Here is a 17,055-nt window from a genome sequence, read left to right as displayed (position 1 = left end):
GGTCATTAACCAGACTTGGGTGAACTGCAGAAGTCGGCCTCCCACCCTAGGGTCCCCCAGGGGGAGGCCCGCCCTGTCAACTGCTTTGCCTTGGGCTTAGTGGTTTTGGGAGCACGAGATGTCTCGGGTATGCCTGACCTTTTGCTTTCCCTTGAGGCCGAAAGGAACGAAAAGTGGTACCTTTAGCATTCTGTGCAGAAGGATTAGTATTTGGGAGAAAGGCAGTCTTAGCAGCCGCCAATTCAGACATAATTTTATTTAGGTCTTCCCCAAACAAAATGTCCCCCTTTAAAGGGGTGTACCTCCAAGCTCTTTTTGGAGTCTAGGTCCACCTTCCATAACCTCAACCACAGAATACGGCGAGTCAGGACAGACGTAGTCGACGCCTTGGCTGCCAACACACCCGCCTCAGGGGACGCCTCCTGAATGTAATAGAGGGCGGTGGTAATGTGAGACAGGTATTGTCTGGCATTGTCAGATATATCCTCGGGCAGCTCTTCCTCTAATGACTGAACCCATGCTTCCATTCCTTTTGCAGCCCAAGAGGCCGCAATAGTGGGTCTATGTACAGCACCTATAAGGAAGTAAATAGATTTCAGGCATCCCTCCACACGCTTATCTATCGGTTCCTTCAGTGAAGTGACAGTGGTGACAGGCAGAGTGGACGATACCACTAGGCGGGTGATATGAGAATCCACCGGCGGTGAATTTTCCAGCTTGTTACATAACTCTGCAGGAAGAGGATAGCGAGCCAAGGCCCGTTTAGACAGATAATTTCTTCGCTGGATTAGACCAGGGCTTCTGCCTGATGTCCACCAAATGGTCAGAATGGGGTAAGATTTTTAACCACTTTCTACCATTTAAACATATTACTTTTCTTAGCCACAGTAGTGGAATCCTCATCATTAGTTATCTGTAGGATTTGCTTAACAATTTGCAATGGAGAATCCTCATCAGAAACACCTGATTCAGTGTCCGAGAGGACAGTTTGCTCCCCTCCTCTTCAGATGAAACATTTGAGAGATTCATGGATTATGAGGAGGAAGCAGCCCGCTTAGATGACCCAGAGACACTAGAGTGACCTGGAGTAGATTTTTGTCTGACCAAGAAATGATTTAATTGCTGCAACTGGTTAAACAAATTTTCTGCCCAAGGCGGATTAACCATAGGGACAATTTGTGGCTGTAATGGCACAGGTGGTCCCATAGGGGATCGTAAGGCGTTCCACCAGAGTACCCAGTAGGTTTGCGAACGCCAGCCCAGGGTGGCTCCTGATTGGTTACAGGAGCTGCGGACTGACTGAGATGTATGATACATAGTACACAGACCATCATACACAGCTTCCCCCTTTGGTAAGTCTTTGGCACATGCTCTGCATGATGCAGGAGCATCCACAGACTTACTGCCCTTCTTGTTAGACATTGTACACAAATGCAACAACAGAGCAAATTAGTACGATAAAGCCAGAGTACAATACCCGCGAATAAATCCGTTATATATATATATATATATATATATATAGTGATAGATATATCTGGGAAACACTGAAAGTGAAACCACACAGCAGATACAGGCACACACACAGGCAATGCAGATAACTATTATGACAGTAAAACTGCACTGGACTAGTATATGTACAGATATATATAGATATATAACAGCACGGTCTTAGATATCAGAATACTTGTACAATATATCCTGTAATAGGTACACTTTTTTTCTTAACGATGTCTGTATAAAGACATGTAGAATACTCAAGTGTTTGTAAAGTCACAGCGCTGTATACGGGCGGCTTTACAAGGGAAACCTTGCCCTGCAGTCCCAGAGACTAGCCGCAACTATGCTTATAAGATGGCGCCCAGCATCTCAGTCAGGGAGTGAGGGAGAGTGTGAGGCAGCTCCAGGGCGGTAAAATCTACAGTAAATGTCTCCCTGGACCGGGGAGAGGCTTCAGGTCAAGCGCCAGCTCCCCTATGCTGGACTTCCACCCCAGGTACTAGCGAGCCTTATTAAATGGGGCATACACCCGACCTGTGCTTTATTGCCCTGGTGGTTTAGTGGGGTCCCTGCTTGGTGACAGTGTCCATGCCAACGCTGCAACCCGTCTCCCTAGGTCGCGGATGGAACGTGATTTAATGGCGGATCCCGCCTGGGGGACCCTCTTACCTCCTCCCTGTAGCAGCCCCGCGAACCAGGAGAGCGCCTGTGACTGTATGCCTAAAGCCGGAGGGTCTTTGCCGCAAATACCCGGGAACAGGCCTCGGGAGTATGCATCATCACTGGGAGGTGATGGAGCTGCAGCGCTGAAGTGTCATCATGACATACAGCGTTGACAGCCCAGTTTTGAAGAAATGCTCTGTCAGAAAAAGCTTTTTCAGGGCTGCCCAGTGCAGCCCACGTGTTAAGTGACCTGCTGTCTGCAGACACCAACTGAAACTGAGCTCACAGTGCCTGGAGGCAGGGTTATAGAGGAGTCCCCAATGCATCCTGGGACAGCCTAAAGCTTTAGCCTGTTGGTGCCTCTGGATCAAGATCCACTCTACACCCAGATGTTTTCCTGTGGAAACTAATGTAACCGGCAGCAGAAAAGAAAATACTGTATGTGAGGATGTGTGGACTGTACCCAGGGGATGTGGATATGAATGTTAAAATGCTCTCTGTATTATATGGTTGTCACTAGGATGCTCTCTGTAAAGTACTGCATAATATGTGTGCACAATACATATACAATTCATACTTAAATGAATATATACTGGTGAGATGTATTATTTCTCTAGAGACGGAATATAGCCTTGTGGGATGCCAAAGGTAACATCTAGTTGTTACAGTTGGAGTCATAGATAAAAACTGAGCTCTTCATGACAAATAGGACATTAAATCATATAAACACATGCATTCCTATACCTGAGTGTTCCATTTTTCTATACAGTATATTATGATCTACAGTGTCAAATGTTTTTTGCAAAATCTAGGATTATTGCATCATCCAACTGTCCATGTTCCATTCCATACTGAATGTCATTACATTTTTAATAGCGTTGTTACTGCTCAGTGGCTTGGTCAGATGCCAAATTGAAATGGACTAAAGAAATGTGTTGTTTTGTAAAAGCTGCTGATTTGGGAATGAACACATTTTTATATGACTTTGGATAATATAGGCAATAAAGAAATAGGCCTATAGTTTGAAATAATGAGTCTGTCACCACTTTAGTGGAACAGAACACCTCCAGCCATTTTCCATGCCTTGGGAATTTTACTAGATGACATAATAGAGTATAGTAAGGAGGCATCATCAGGCCCTTTCACTGCAAGTGGTCATGCTTATTTTGGATGACTAGGGTCATTAATATAAGCTTGTACAAAACGTCTGCTTCACCTACTGGAGTAAATGTGAATTTGTGATTCTGTTTTTTGGGGGAGGTGAATTTCCTATACACACCTATACAGCAAAAAGCAGCACACCCAAGTAAAGTGTTCATTGTCAGAGAGCACTGTATCGTCTGATTATTACTAGCAGATTCCTGATATAGAGTGCACAAATAAATTATGAATGACCTTTAAGAATTGTAAGTGTTTTGATGAAGATTATCAGAGTGTCATATTGACTACTTTATGCATGGGATACATGAAAACAGAGGACCCGGTTCACTGCCTTGATGTTCAGGGTGACTTTTAAAATGTGAAAGGAAAAATGATATACCAACCGCTATGTTGAGACTATGGCCAACAACCTGTAACTATACAATGCATGTGGGGGCAAGAAGTGGAAGTTGGAGAGATAGGCACAGGGATATATGGTGGGTGGAAGCTACATTCTCACAGCAACTATAGGTCCTGAGTAGAAATTAAAAAATAACTGCAGAAATGAAGGCGGTAGTAAATTATTATCTAGGTCATCGTGTGTCCCATGTCAGGCGTGCTCCCACTGTGCATACCTGACTCTGGATGGACCATATAGAAAGGTTCCCTCATGTAAAAGTCTTACTGCAGACAGGCGTTACGTCTAGCCTTAGCAGTTTTATTGGTAGTCTTAACTGAAACCATAAAAAGAAAAGGAAAATTGCAAATTTTAGGTGGCGCTGAACACATTTGTGTATCTATTCGTTCTGCCTACTACAGCCAGAAAAGGAGGATAGAAAGACAAGAGGAGATAGGGTGTAGCACTACAGGAAAGTGGATAGTGGGTGTATATGAGAGAGAGGTGGGGGCACATAAGAAAGAGAGGAGGGCAAATGGGACAAGGGAAACATGTAAAAGGAGAGAGAAAATAACACGGAGCAAACAAAATTGCTCACAGATGTATGTATGTGTGTGTGTGTGTGTGTGTGGGGTGGGGGGGAGGGGGGGTTGGGGGGTCAGAGCCACACCAGGGGAGTAGGGTAGAGGCTTTCATATGTGGGTAAGAGGCTTGCATGTGGATGGAGGCAAAGGCAGTCGTTGTCTCTGTACATATAGAGAGAAAACCAAAGGGGAAGACAGACGCACACAGTGTGACAGGAGGTCTTTAGATACAGAGTGTGAAAATAACATGTAATGTGGTGGGCAGGGAGGAAAGGGGAAGTCAAGGCAGGTGGGTGGGCTACTAACAGATTTACAGCCAATGGAGTAAGCTGGGAGAAGCGACACACAGCAAACTAGGTGCCACTATAGAGGGAAGGCCTCCAGGACTGTGACCCCTGTGCTCCTTAATACAAATCCCGATGAAATAAGATGTAGTTTGCGGCTGGGATAATTTGTGCCCGCAGGCCCACCTGTCATCCATACACAATACGAGTGCACCCCTCATACCTCCATGTTGGTGACCTTGTGTATAAGATCACCTTAAAAACAGTAAAAAGCTACTGACAATTTTATGAAAATGTTACTTCTTCCATATATTTTGTAGCAGTATTAGAGACTAAGGGGTATATTTGCTAAAGGTCAATTTTAATAGATTTTTATGTGTCTTAAATTGATGTTGCGTTTCAGGAGCTAAAAAACACATTTACTAACAGCCAATTTTATACAGTATATACGTTTTTAAATGTTAGCAAATGTTTGTTTTAGCCCCTAAAATTGACATTTAGTAAATATACCCCTAAAACTCAACCATCTGTTCTGACATGTATGACCTTAGTGTATTAAGTCCCTCATTCATCTTGGATCGCTATTGAGACAGGAATTGGGATTTTTTTCAATCCTGCTTCTGCTAAAAAACGCATGTGAAGAGTCATCCAGAAAGGGAAAAGACATCCACCGCTGCATTCGCAAATTTGCTTTTGCATTCGCATGAGTGCGAATGCATACGCAGAAATCTGGAACCATCGGCCACCATCGACAATGCCGGTTGACCCATGCCTATGCATGGTATACTCAGCTGCAGTCGCAGCGGCACCATGTTATCAATCGCAGCTGAGGTCAGATGAATGCCCCAAAAATGGGCATGACACGCCTGCGTTTTCCCAACCACTCCCCACAAATGCCATATTACCTCCCACTAACGGTAATTTCCTGTCAATCGCTACGTGATCCCACATTGATGGGCCTGCGATCGCATTGTTAATGCATTTTGGCCTTAGCGCTCGCATGATGCATGCACATTCATCTGATAATCGGCCGATTCACGATTTTGCAACTGAAGCTGAATAAGGACTTAAGTTTGCTCCTGCTTTCTTGTACTGTTTTTTCTAAAGTTAGCCAGAGCAGTGATATACAATGTTTTTGTTCACCATTTTCTCTGTTTATTGCATAAGTGTTAAGTGGCAAAAGAAGGGAGACATACATGTTGAAAATAAAAGTTTAAGTATTCCTGGCATCCTCTCTCATCTATAACTGTTGTGAAAACCTGGTATTGAACATTACCCATTACTTATACCATAATAATGTATGTGCTTTTTTATTTTCTTAAAAAGCTGCCATAATGTTCACCTGGGTTTAATGAAGCACTCTGTCTCCCAGAGGTACCAAATTTTGCGCAGGCTGCTAGCTAGAGGATTTGCAGCCAGTCATGCTGTAAATGTAAATGTCATGGTCTTTGTTCTTTACCCAGCTCAGGTATACTCCCTGGAGTTCAGTGCCTGACCTTCCTTAGGAATGTATCCAATCCAATGGGGATTTGCTTTAATAATAATGATAATAATAATAATAATAATAACAACCCTACCAAGGCCAGCGTGGGAACCAGACTGGGCTAAAAATGGGGTTCCCAATCGTCTAGACCAAGTTTTTCATCTGACAAGCTGACAAGGGGTTATGGCACCTGTCAGTGGCGGAACTTGTGAGTGGTGGGCCCAGGTACAAAAATATACTTTGGGCCCCCCCTCCCCTGACCCACGCCAAGTTCATAATATACCAAACGCCAGCTGGTGATAAGGAGTGGCAGAAGGTGGCTGAGAGGGTGACAGGAGTACAATCACATAGTACTGTGCTGCGTGGAGACCGGGGGAGAAGATGTACCTTGGTGATGGTGGGTGCTGAAAGAAGAGTGTGCTACTGCACATACTCTAGTCTTCCTGTCCTCCAGGGAGGCCTTATGCCCTATCCCAAGATGGCCACCAAGATCAGTATTGAAAAGGTGCAGGGGTCATCTTATTTCTTTACTGTATAAGACTGTGTAGTGACATGGTGGGGGGCAGAAGTCTCCTACTTAGCTTCTATCTATTAGAGACCTGGTTAACACCTGCCATAAAGCTGTTCCAGCATCCCTGCACAGCTACCCGTTTGCAGTATACACTCACTGTCCGGTGAGCTGTATGAAACACTGATCCACTTTAGCTCCGCTCCATCACCAGTGTACATGTAACAGTGAGCATGGTTGTACCTGCTGTCTATCAATAAGCCAACACCGCTGGTAAGGTAACTGGGCTGTTCATAGTTTGAGCAATCCACACGAGTGTGACTATATAACTCTGCAATATCAACACCTGCACACACATAATTTCCAACAGTGGGAACACAGCGGCCACTGCCCTGTCTGTGAGAGAGGCCCTACCCCCTGTGCTTTTCTCAGATCGGCAGTCGGTCAAGTAGACTCTCACAGCCCCAGTTACACCGGTCATGCGCTGCCTTTAATTCACAAGAACCTATGATTCAGGAAGAATTCACTGCACTGTGAATTAGAGGCAATACACCAGCGCTAACAAGCAGCAGGTCTTCCCTATCAGTCAAGTTCAGATGCGGCTGCACACACACAAGGTCAACCCCACATCCCTGAGTTAAGGAGCAAGTTCCTCAGGGAGCAGGACCCGCCCTGCTTCCTTCGCTGAGCCAGTCGTCTGACTTTGCTCAAAATGGTCGTGCTGTGGCCCAGGGGAAAACTCACTGATGCTCTAGGCAGAAGTGGGTCCCTTAGTGCCAGGGGCCCTGGTGCAATGCACATGCTGCACCAATGATAGTTCCGCCTCTGGCTCCTGTCAGACTAATCTAGAGTGTTCCAAGTTGGGAAGGTGCTAAGCTTGCAGCAGACCTTGCTACTCTGTGAACTTACCAAAAGCAGGAAGAGTGAGGATGGTGATCAGACCGCAGTGATTTTATCTCTTTAGGGTAAGGTAGTCTGGCAGGCTTTCTATGTGGTGAACAACCTGGTGTTATTTGTTATTACTGCCTGCATGATTTTGTACATATTTTATTTTTGATACATCTTTAAACCCATCTTTTCCTAAGCGATTCAGAATCCATGGAGGTACCAGGTACCTGTGGCTATCACCTAAGGTAGCTTTGAATAAGCCAGTCAGTCTGTGCTACAAATAAGCCTGGTATCCTCACATATATCAAATTACATTTTATTAGATGACAAGATCTGATAAAGGGCCAGTACATATAATCCTCCCAATCTCAGAAGTAAACTTTACGAATTCAATTTAGTGTATAAACAGGTTTGTTTTGTGTTAGTCATGCTGTATGTGTAAAATGGCATTGTTACTCATTAAAATAAACTGCAACTACACAGAGCGATAGATACTATGGGGGATATTCAATTTGGTCCGAAGAGACATCGGGAGTAAAAACCCCCGATGTTTCTTCGGGTGCTTCGGTCGGGCTATTTAATTTGCTCGGCCGGTAACAAGTCCTCTTATACCCGAAAACACACAGGTTCAGTGAAACGCGCCGGCTTATCGGGGCCAATTAAATAGCCCCCACCGGCCGATACTTATCACCCGGCACCCCGGGCCAAATTGAATATCCCCCTATATCTTACCTCCATAACTCCATCATAAATATACTTGGTGGTAGGGGGCGTAAATAGAACTTTGTGCGCCCCATAGCAAAATCTCAAAAGGGCAACCTTCCCCCCCCCCCCCCCCCCCCATGCCTCTTTGTCACTACAATACCCCCCTATAACCGTTAGGGGGGCAGGTGAGAGAGGGGAGTGAGAAACAGAGAGGGTGTCAGGGGGAGAGAAAGAGGAGCGAGAGAGAATTTCATGAATAAAAGAGTGAAGGAGAGGAGCGAAAGAGAGAAGGTGTCTGGGAGAAAGAGAGAGAAAGGGATGAGAGGGGAGATAGAGAGAGAGGGCATCAGGGAGACAGAGAGAGTGTCAGAGAGAAAAAGAGGGGTATATACAGATGGACAGAGCACCATATGGGGGCATAGATGGATAGGCAGACGGTGGGGGAATAGGCGAGGGGCAAAGATGGACAGACAGAGACAAAGCAAGTGTCAGGGAGAGAGAAAGACATTGTCAGGGAGAGTGAGAGACAGTGTCAGGAAGAGAGAGATAGAGGAGCAAGAGAGAGTGTTAGGGAGAAAGTGTGGGAGGGAGCGAGTAGGAGACACAATACCTGTCTATAGTACAGGACCGGGGAGGGGGCATAGATGGATGGACAGAGAGCCTTGAAAAGTGATACATTCACTGTGATAAAGTACCAGCCAATCAGCTCCTAGCTGCCATGTTACATGCTGTGTTTGAAAAATAACAGGAGCTGGTTAGTTCGCACAGATGCCAATTCATACACTTTTGTGCATGTCCTTTCTATTCTGAGTTGGACGGAACTTGGCCAAATTGTCTCTCCACAAAATTGGGCTTTTAGATTGGGAATTGGACAGTAACCACCCTAACTTGTGGGAGTGCCATGGGAGTGTTCTGGGCATGTATCAAAAGCTCAGTACAATCCTGAGTTGTGCGTTTATCAAAAGGAAGTCGGTTTCTAACGGATGTCTTGCAGCTAGCATGGGGCTGGTGTCTGTGCCACTACTAATGATGATGGTTTCAGAAGCTTGCATAACATCAATGGCTGGCAGATGCCCCCCCTGAATTAGGTCTATGAAATCTGGCATTAGCAGAAGGTAGTAAATCAGATTGCACTGCTGCCCGCAGCTACAGCCGCATTGCATGGGACTCTAAGGGGGGGATTTAATGTTATCGCACCCCCGATCTCCCATCTAAAGTGACAGGATATCGAGGGGCGATATTCAAATGCCCCCCGTTATCGCGGTGAAAATACCCAAAATACCATATCTTTCCAAGACAAAGTTTGGAATAATGCACAGATTTAAACACTGTGCAGGCTTGTAGGTGTCTTTTAGCTGCAGCAATGAAAATGCTGTTGCTATGGTAAGATTTGAATGCCTAATAGAGTATTTCAAGGTGAAGCCCTGCCTCCAACTCTGAAGGCCCTGGTCATCATTATTATTTATTACCAGTTATTTATATAGCGCACACATATTCCGCAACACTTTACAGAGAATATTTTTACCATTCACATCAGTCCCTGCTCCAGTGGAGCTTACAGTCTATATTCCCTAACATATGTACACACACAGGTTAATTTTTGCTGGGATCCAATTAACCTACCAGTATAATTTTGGATTGTGGGAGGAAACCGGAGTACCAGGAGGAAACTCACACAAGTACATTAAGAATATACAAACTCCACACAGTTAGGGCCATGGTGGAAATCAAACACATGACCTTAGTGCTGTGACACAGTAATGCTAACCATCACACAATTCAGCGAGGAACAGGATGGCACACATACATGCAGCAAATACGTAATGTTGAATATAGCTCAAATATCCCTATGTATAGTTACATAATATTTTCTTGAACTCTAGTTGAAATTCAAGTTGCAGTAGTAGTTATCTATTTAGTATGTAATATGAATGTTACGTGCAGCACTTCACCACAGGGACCAACGATTCTTATACTACTTGCAAGGTGCGTTTGCTATAAAGCTAAACATAGCACAGCAATTAAGTCAACTGAAGTGTATTCATAACAACGCAAGGAAAACTAGTCTGTCAACATTTACTTGTATAGTGTCAACATATTACGCTTTCTTTTCAGGAAAATAATATATCCTGTGGACCTATCATGAAGCCTAAATTAGGGCCCCAGTCAACAGGTTAGGAAAACCTCAACCAATCCATTTGTCAAGTGTTGCTAATTTTCTTTCTTCCTGCAGGACACACAGATGTAGCAGCGTTCCTCATTAATGAAATGCCAATGGTTAGTGAGTGCAAATATACTGTAGACACAATGACGTGCAGGCACATCATGCCAAATTAATCGCACCTGCGGCTATTGGCTATATCTGTAGGTCCTCCTTCATGAGACAATGGGCCTAATTCAGAGTTGATCGCAGCAGCAAATTTGTAAGCAGTTGAGCAAAACCATGTGCACTGCAGGTGTGGCAGATATAACATGTGCAGAGAGAGTTAGATTTGGGTGGGGTGTGTTCAAACTGAAATCTAAATTGTAGTGTAAAAAATAAAGCAGCCAGTATTTACCCTGCACAGAAACAAAATAACCCACCCAAATCGAACTCTCTCTGCACATGTTACATCTGCCCCCCCTGCAGTGCACATGGGGGGTAATTCCAAGTTGATCGCAGCAGGATTTTTGATAGCAATTGGACAAAACCATGTGCACTGCAGGGGAGGCAGATATAACATGTGCAGAAAGAGTTAGATTTAGGTGGGTTATTTTATTTCTGTGCAGGGTAAATACTGGCTGCTTTATTTTTACACTGCAAATTAGATTGCAGATTGAACACACCACACCCAAATCTAACTCTCTCTGCACATGTTATATCTGCCTCCCCTGCAGTGCACATGGTTTTGCCCAATTGCTATCAAAAATCCTGCTGCGATCAACTTGGAATTACCCCCATGGTTTTGCCCAACTGCTAACAAATTTGCTGCTGCGATCAACTTTGAATTACCCCCAATGTCATTGTGGCATTAGTATATCTCATACGATTCTTCTTATTCTTGCTGCAATGCCAGGCTATCATAAAATATTCAGGTAACTAAGTCAATGGGCGGATTGGAATAGCTAATTGAGTAGCATAAAAAAACTGTGCAAATGAAGAAGAGGTTCTAAGTACAGACAGAATTCAACATGTGTATTTGTAAAACTATAAACATACATTATTATATATTTTATATACTCGACTACCACTCTTCCTCAACGGCTTATTTAGCAAAATTTTAATATGGATTAACAAAATGTATTTAGTATATTAAAAATGCCTTGGCTGTCTATTTAGAAATCTGTCCTTGATTTGCATACATGTGCAACAATGCACCTGTAGTCCTTTCATTGTTTACTATTAAACAGTGCAAAACAAATCTAACCAGCAAAATGGGTTTGTTGCGCACCAGTAAACTGGTGACGTGTTTTACTATAGGTAGCAGTTAGTACTAAAGGTGTACACAAGTTTTTAACAACATCTTGGCAGATATATTTCAAATATAAAATTATGCATCCCCAATCTATTTTTAATTATTGTATGTACAGGCAATGAGCTGTAAGAGTTTTCCTATTTGAACTTAAAATCACACTATTCTATAGACTGTAAGCTTGCGAGCAGGGCCTTCCTACCTCTATGGGGGGTATTCAATTGAAGTAATTGAAATTGAAACTGCCGTCTTGTCGGAAAGATGGCAGTTTCTGACTATTTTAGATTGGATGGGGTTCCGACCTATTCAATGGGGCTTAATTTTTTCCAACAAGTCGGGGATTCCCAACTTGTCGGAAAACACGTGGATCAGGAGATTAGCCGCGATCCACACACTTTGGTTTTGGCCCCGTTTACAACAATGTCAATCCGACTTTAAAATTGAGGAGATGAGACAGGGAGCGGGGACATGTTTTGAGGGCAGTGGCAAACGCAGGATTTGCATGGGGGGGGTTTCCAGAACTGGGTGGAGCCAATCACGGGGGTGGGGACTGAGGTGACCCATTATATGCTGGGTCCGTAAAAATAAGATTTTACTTACCGGTAAATCTATTTCTCGTAGTCCGTAGTGGATGCTGGGGACTCCGTAAGGACCATGGGGAATAGACGGGCTCCGCAGGAGACAGGGCACTTAAAGAAAGAATTTGTATACTGGTGTGCTCTGGCTCCTCCCTCTATGTCCCTCCTCCAGACCTCAGTTAAAGAAACTGTGCCCGGAAGAGCTGACAGTACAAGGAAAGGATTTTGGAATCCAGGGCAAGACTCATACCAGTCACACCAATCACACCGTATAACTTGTGATAAACTTACCCAGTTAACAGTATGAACAACAACGGAACATCAGATCAACCCTGATGCAACCATAACATAACCCTTATTTAAGCAATAACTATATACAAGTATTGCAGAAGAAGTCCGCACTTGGGATGGGCGCCCAGCATCCACTACGGACTACGAGAAATAGATTTACCGGTAAGTAAAATCTTATTTTCTCTAACGTCCTAGTGGATGCTGGGGACTCCGTAAGGACCATGGGGATTATACCAAAGCTCCCAAACGGGCGGGAGAGTGCGGATGACTCTGCAGCACCGAATGAGCAAACACAAGGTCCTCCTCAGCCAGGGTATCAAACTTGTAGAACTTTGCAAAAGTGTTTGAACCCGACCAAGTAGCTGCTCGGCAAAGTTGTAATGCCGAGACCCCTCGGGCAGCCGCCCAAGAAGAGCCCACCTTCCTTGTGGAGTGGGCTTTTACTGATATAGGAAGCGGCAATCCAGAATCGTGTTACAGATCCAGCGAGCAAGAGTTTGCTTTGAAGCAGGAGCACCCAGCTTGTTGGATGCATACAGGATAAACAGCGACTCAGTTTTCCTGACTCTAGCCGTTCTGGCTACATAAACCTTCAAAGCCCTGACCACATCTAGTAACTCGGAATCCTCCAAGTCACGAGTAGCCACAGGCACCACAATAGGTTAGTTTATATGAAAAAATGACACCACTTTTGGCAGAAATTGCGGACGGGTCCGCAATTCTGCCCTGTCCATATGGAAAACCAGATAGGGGCTTTTATGTGACAAAGCCGCTAATTCTGACACACGCCTAGCTGAAGCAAAGGCCAACAGCATGACCACCTTCCACGTGAGAAATTTTAACTCCACGGTTTTAAGTGGCTCAAACCAGTGTGACTTCAGGAAACTCAACACCATGTTAAGATCCCAAGGTGCCACAAAAGGGGGCTGAATATACTCCCTTTACAAACGTCTGAACTTCAGGCAGAGAAGCCAGTTCTTTTTGAAAGAAAATGGATGGGGCCAAAATCTGGACCTTAATGGAACCCAATTTTAGGCCCAAAGTCACTCCCGACTGTAGGAAGTGAAGGAAACGGCCCAGCTGGAATTCCTCCGTAGGGGCATTCCTGGCCTCACACCATACAACATATTTTCGCCATATACGGTGATAAAGTTTAGCCGTCACGTCCTTCCTAGCCTTTATCAGGGTAGGAATGACCTCATCCGGAATGCCTTTTTCTGCTAGGATCCGGCGTTCAACCGCCATGCCGTCAAATTCAGCCGCGGTAAGTCTTGGAACAGACAGGGCCCCTGTTGCAACAAGTCCTGTCTTAGAGGCAGAGGCCATGGGTCCTCTGTGAGCAGTTCTTGCAACTCTGGATACCAAGTCCTTCTTGGCCAATCCGGAACAATGAGTATTGTTCTCACTCCTCTTCTTCTTATGATTCTCAGCACCTTGGGTATGAGAGGAAGAGGAGGAAATAAATAGACCGACTGAAACACCCACGGTGTCACTAGAGCGTCTACCGCTATCGCCTGAGGGTCTCTTGACCTGGCGCAATATCTCTGTAGCTTTTTGTTGAGGCGGGATGCCATCATGTCTATTTGTGGCAGTTCCCACCGACTTGCAATCTGCGTGAAGACTTTTTGATGAAGTCCCCACTCTCCCGGGTGGAGGTCGTGCCTGCTGAGGAAGTCTGCTTCCCAGTTGTCCACTCCCGGAATGAACACTGCTGACAGTGCGCTTACGTGATTCTCCGCCCAGCGAAGAATTCTGGTGGCTTCCGCCATCGCCACCCTGCTCCTTGTGCCGCCTTGGCGGTTTACATGAGCCACTGCGGTGATGTTGTCTGACTGAATCAGCACCGGTCGGTCGCGAAGCAGGGTCTCCGCTTTTCGTAGGGCGTTGTATATTGCCCTTAGTTCCAGGATGTTGATGTGAAGACAAGTCTCCTGACTTGACCACAGACCTTGGAAATTTCTTCCCTGTGTGACTGCTCCCCACCCTCGGAGGCTTGCGTCCGTGGTCACCAGGACCCAGTCCTGAATGCCGAATCTGCGGCCCTCGAGAAGGTGAGCACTCTGCAGCCACCACAGGAGAGACACCCTGGCCCTGGGGGACAGGGTGATCAGCCGATGCATCAGTAGATGTGATCCGTACCACTTGTCCAACAGATCCCACTGAAAGGTCCTCGCATGGAACCTGCCGAAGGGAATGGCCTCGTATGAGGCCACCATCTTTCCCAGGACTCGCGTGCAGTGATGCACCGACACCTGTTTTGGTTTTAATAGGTCACTGACCAGTGTCATGAGCTCCTGAGCCTTCTCCATCGGGAGATAAACCCTCTTCTGGTCTGTGTCCAGAATCATGCCCAGGAAGGGCAGACGAGTCGTAGGAATCAACTGCGTCTTTGGAATATTCAGAATCCAGCCGTGCTGTTGTAACACTTCCAGAGAGCGTGCCACGCTGATCAGCAACTTCTCTCTGGACCTCGCCTTTATGAGGAGATCGTCCAAGTATGGGATAATTGTGACTCCTTGCTGTCGCAGGAGCACCATCATTTCCGCCATTACCTTGGTAAATATTCTCGGTGCCGTGGAGAGACCAAACGGCAACGTCTCGAATTGGTAATGACAATCCTGTACCACAAATCTGAGGTACTCCTGATGAGGTGGATAAATGGGGACATGAAGGTAAGCATCCTTTATGTCCAGAGACACCATAAAATCCCCCTCCTCCAGGCTTGCGATGACCGCTCTGAGCGATTCCATCTTGAACTTGAACCTTTTCAGGTATATGTTCAGGGATTTTAAATTCAATATGGGTCTGACCGAACCGTCTGGTTTCGGTACCACAAACATGGTCGAATAGTAACCCCTTCCCTGTTGAAGGAGGGGAACCTTTACCACCACCTGCTGAAGATACAATTTGTGAATTGCAGCTAACACTATTTCCCTCTCTAAGGGGGAAGCTGGCAGGGCCGATTTGAGGTAACGGTGAGGGGGCATCTCTTCGAATTCCAGCCTGTATCCCTGAGACACAATCTCTATAGCCCAGGGATCCATCTGGGAGTGAACCCACTTGTGGCTGAAATTTCGGAGACGCGCACCCACCGGGCCTAGCTCCGCCTGTGGAGCCCCAGCGTCATGCGGTGGATTTAGTGGAGGCCGGGGAGGACTTCTGTTCCTGGGAACTAGCTGTATTATGCAGCTTTTTTCCTCTACCCCTGCCTCTGGCAAGAAAGGATGCACCTCGGACTTTCTTGCCTCTTTGTGAACGAAAGAACTGCATTTGGTAATACGGTGCTTTCTTAGGTTGTGAGGGAATATAAGGCAAAAAATTTGACTTTCCAGCCGTAGCTGTGGAGACCAGGTCCGAGAGACTGTCCCCAAACAATTCCTCACCCTTGTAAGGTAAAACCTCCATGTGCCTTTTTGAGTCGGCATCACCTGTCCATTGCCGAGTCCACAGGACCCTTCTGGCAGAAATCGACATTGCATTTATTCTAGAGCCCAGTAGGCTAATGTCTCTTTGGGCATCTCTCATATATAGGACAGCGTCTTTTATATGCCCCAGGGTCAGTACTACAGTATCCTTGTCCAAGGTATCAAGTTCCTCAGATAAGGTATCTGTCCATGCTGCTACAGCACTACACATCCAGGCCGACGCAATTGCCGGCCTTAGTAGGGTACCTGAATGTGTATAAATGGACTTCAGGATACCCTCCTGCTTTTTATCCGCAGCATCTTTTAGGGTGGCCGTATCCTGTGACGGCAGGGCTACCCTCTTGGATAAGCGTGTTAAAGCTTTGTCTACCCTAGGGGAGGATTCCCAGCGTAACCTGTCCGTTGGCGGGAAAGGATACGCCATAAGCATCAGTTTGGAAACCTGCAGTTTCCTATCTGGAGCTTCCCAAGCCTTTTCACATAACTCATTTAACTTATGTGAAGGGGGAAAGGTCACCTCTTGCCTTTTTCCCCCATACATATAAACCCTCTTGTCAGGGACTGGGGTTTCCTCTGTGATGTGCAACACATCCTTCATTGCTATAATCATGTAACGGATGGCTTTAGCCATTTTAGGCTGTAACTTTGCATCATCGCCATCAACACTGGAGTCAGAATCCGTGTCGACATCTGTGTCAACAATTTGGGATAGTAGGCGCTTCTGAGACCCTGGCGGCCTCTGCGACATAGGATCAGGCATGGGCTGAGACCCCGGCTGTCCTAAGGCTTCGGCTTTATCCAACCTTTTATGTAAGGAAGTAACATTATCATTTAAAACCTTCCACATATCCATCCAATCGTGTGTCGGCGCCGTCGGCGGCGACCCCACATTCATTTACTCCCGCTCTGCTTCCACATAGCCTTCTTCGTCAAACATACCGACACAAGCGTACCGACACACCACACACACAGGGGATGCTCTTTTTGAAGACAGTTCCCCCAAAAGGCCCTTTGGAGAGACAGAGAGAGAGTATGCCAGCACACACCCCAGCGCTATATGTCCCAGGAGTCACACAGTAACTTAGTGTTAACCCAGTAGCTGCTGTACTATTGTTTTTGCGCCAAATTTATGTGCCCCCCCTCTCTTTTTACCCTCTTCT

The 17,055-nt window shown here is 45.7% G+C and overlaps 1 protein-coding gene and 1 long non-coding RNA gene across 2 annotated transcripts in view; one reads left to right on the top strand and one right to left on the bottom strand.

The window, feature by feature from the left end:
* The window catches only part of SKAP1 (src kinase associated phosphoprotein 1), a 958,799-nt gene that overhangs the window by 15,817 nt on the left and 925,927 nt on the right, over positions 1 to 17,055 (bottom strand). The gene's annotated exons all lie outside the window — the stretch shown is intronic.
* The window catches only part of LOC135055484 (uncharacterized), a 60,052-nt gene that overhangs the window by 5,696 nt on the left and 37,301 nt on the right, over positions 1 to 17,055 (top strand). Inside the window, exon 2 of the long non-coding RNA XR_010243760.1 lies at positions 10,265 to 10,322. This is a non-coding gene — a long non-coding RNA (uncharacterized LOC135055484). The remainder of the gene's footprint in view (positions 1 to 10,264; positions 10,323 to 17,055) is intronic.

The sequence above is a fragment of the Pseudophryne corroboree genome, chromosome 3 (genome assembly GCF_028390025.1).
Source record: "Pseudophryne corroboree isolate aPseCor3 chromosome 3, aPseCor3.hap2, whole genome shotgun sequence".
Classification (NCBI taxonomy): domain Eukaryota; kingdom Metazoa; phylum Chordata; class Amphibia; order Anura; family Myobatrachidae; genus Pseudophryne; species Pseudophryne corroboree.
Note: the sequence above shows the minus strand (reverse complement) of the source record. Positions and strands in the feature narration are given on the sequence as shown.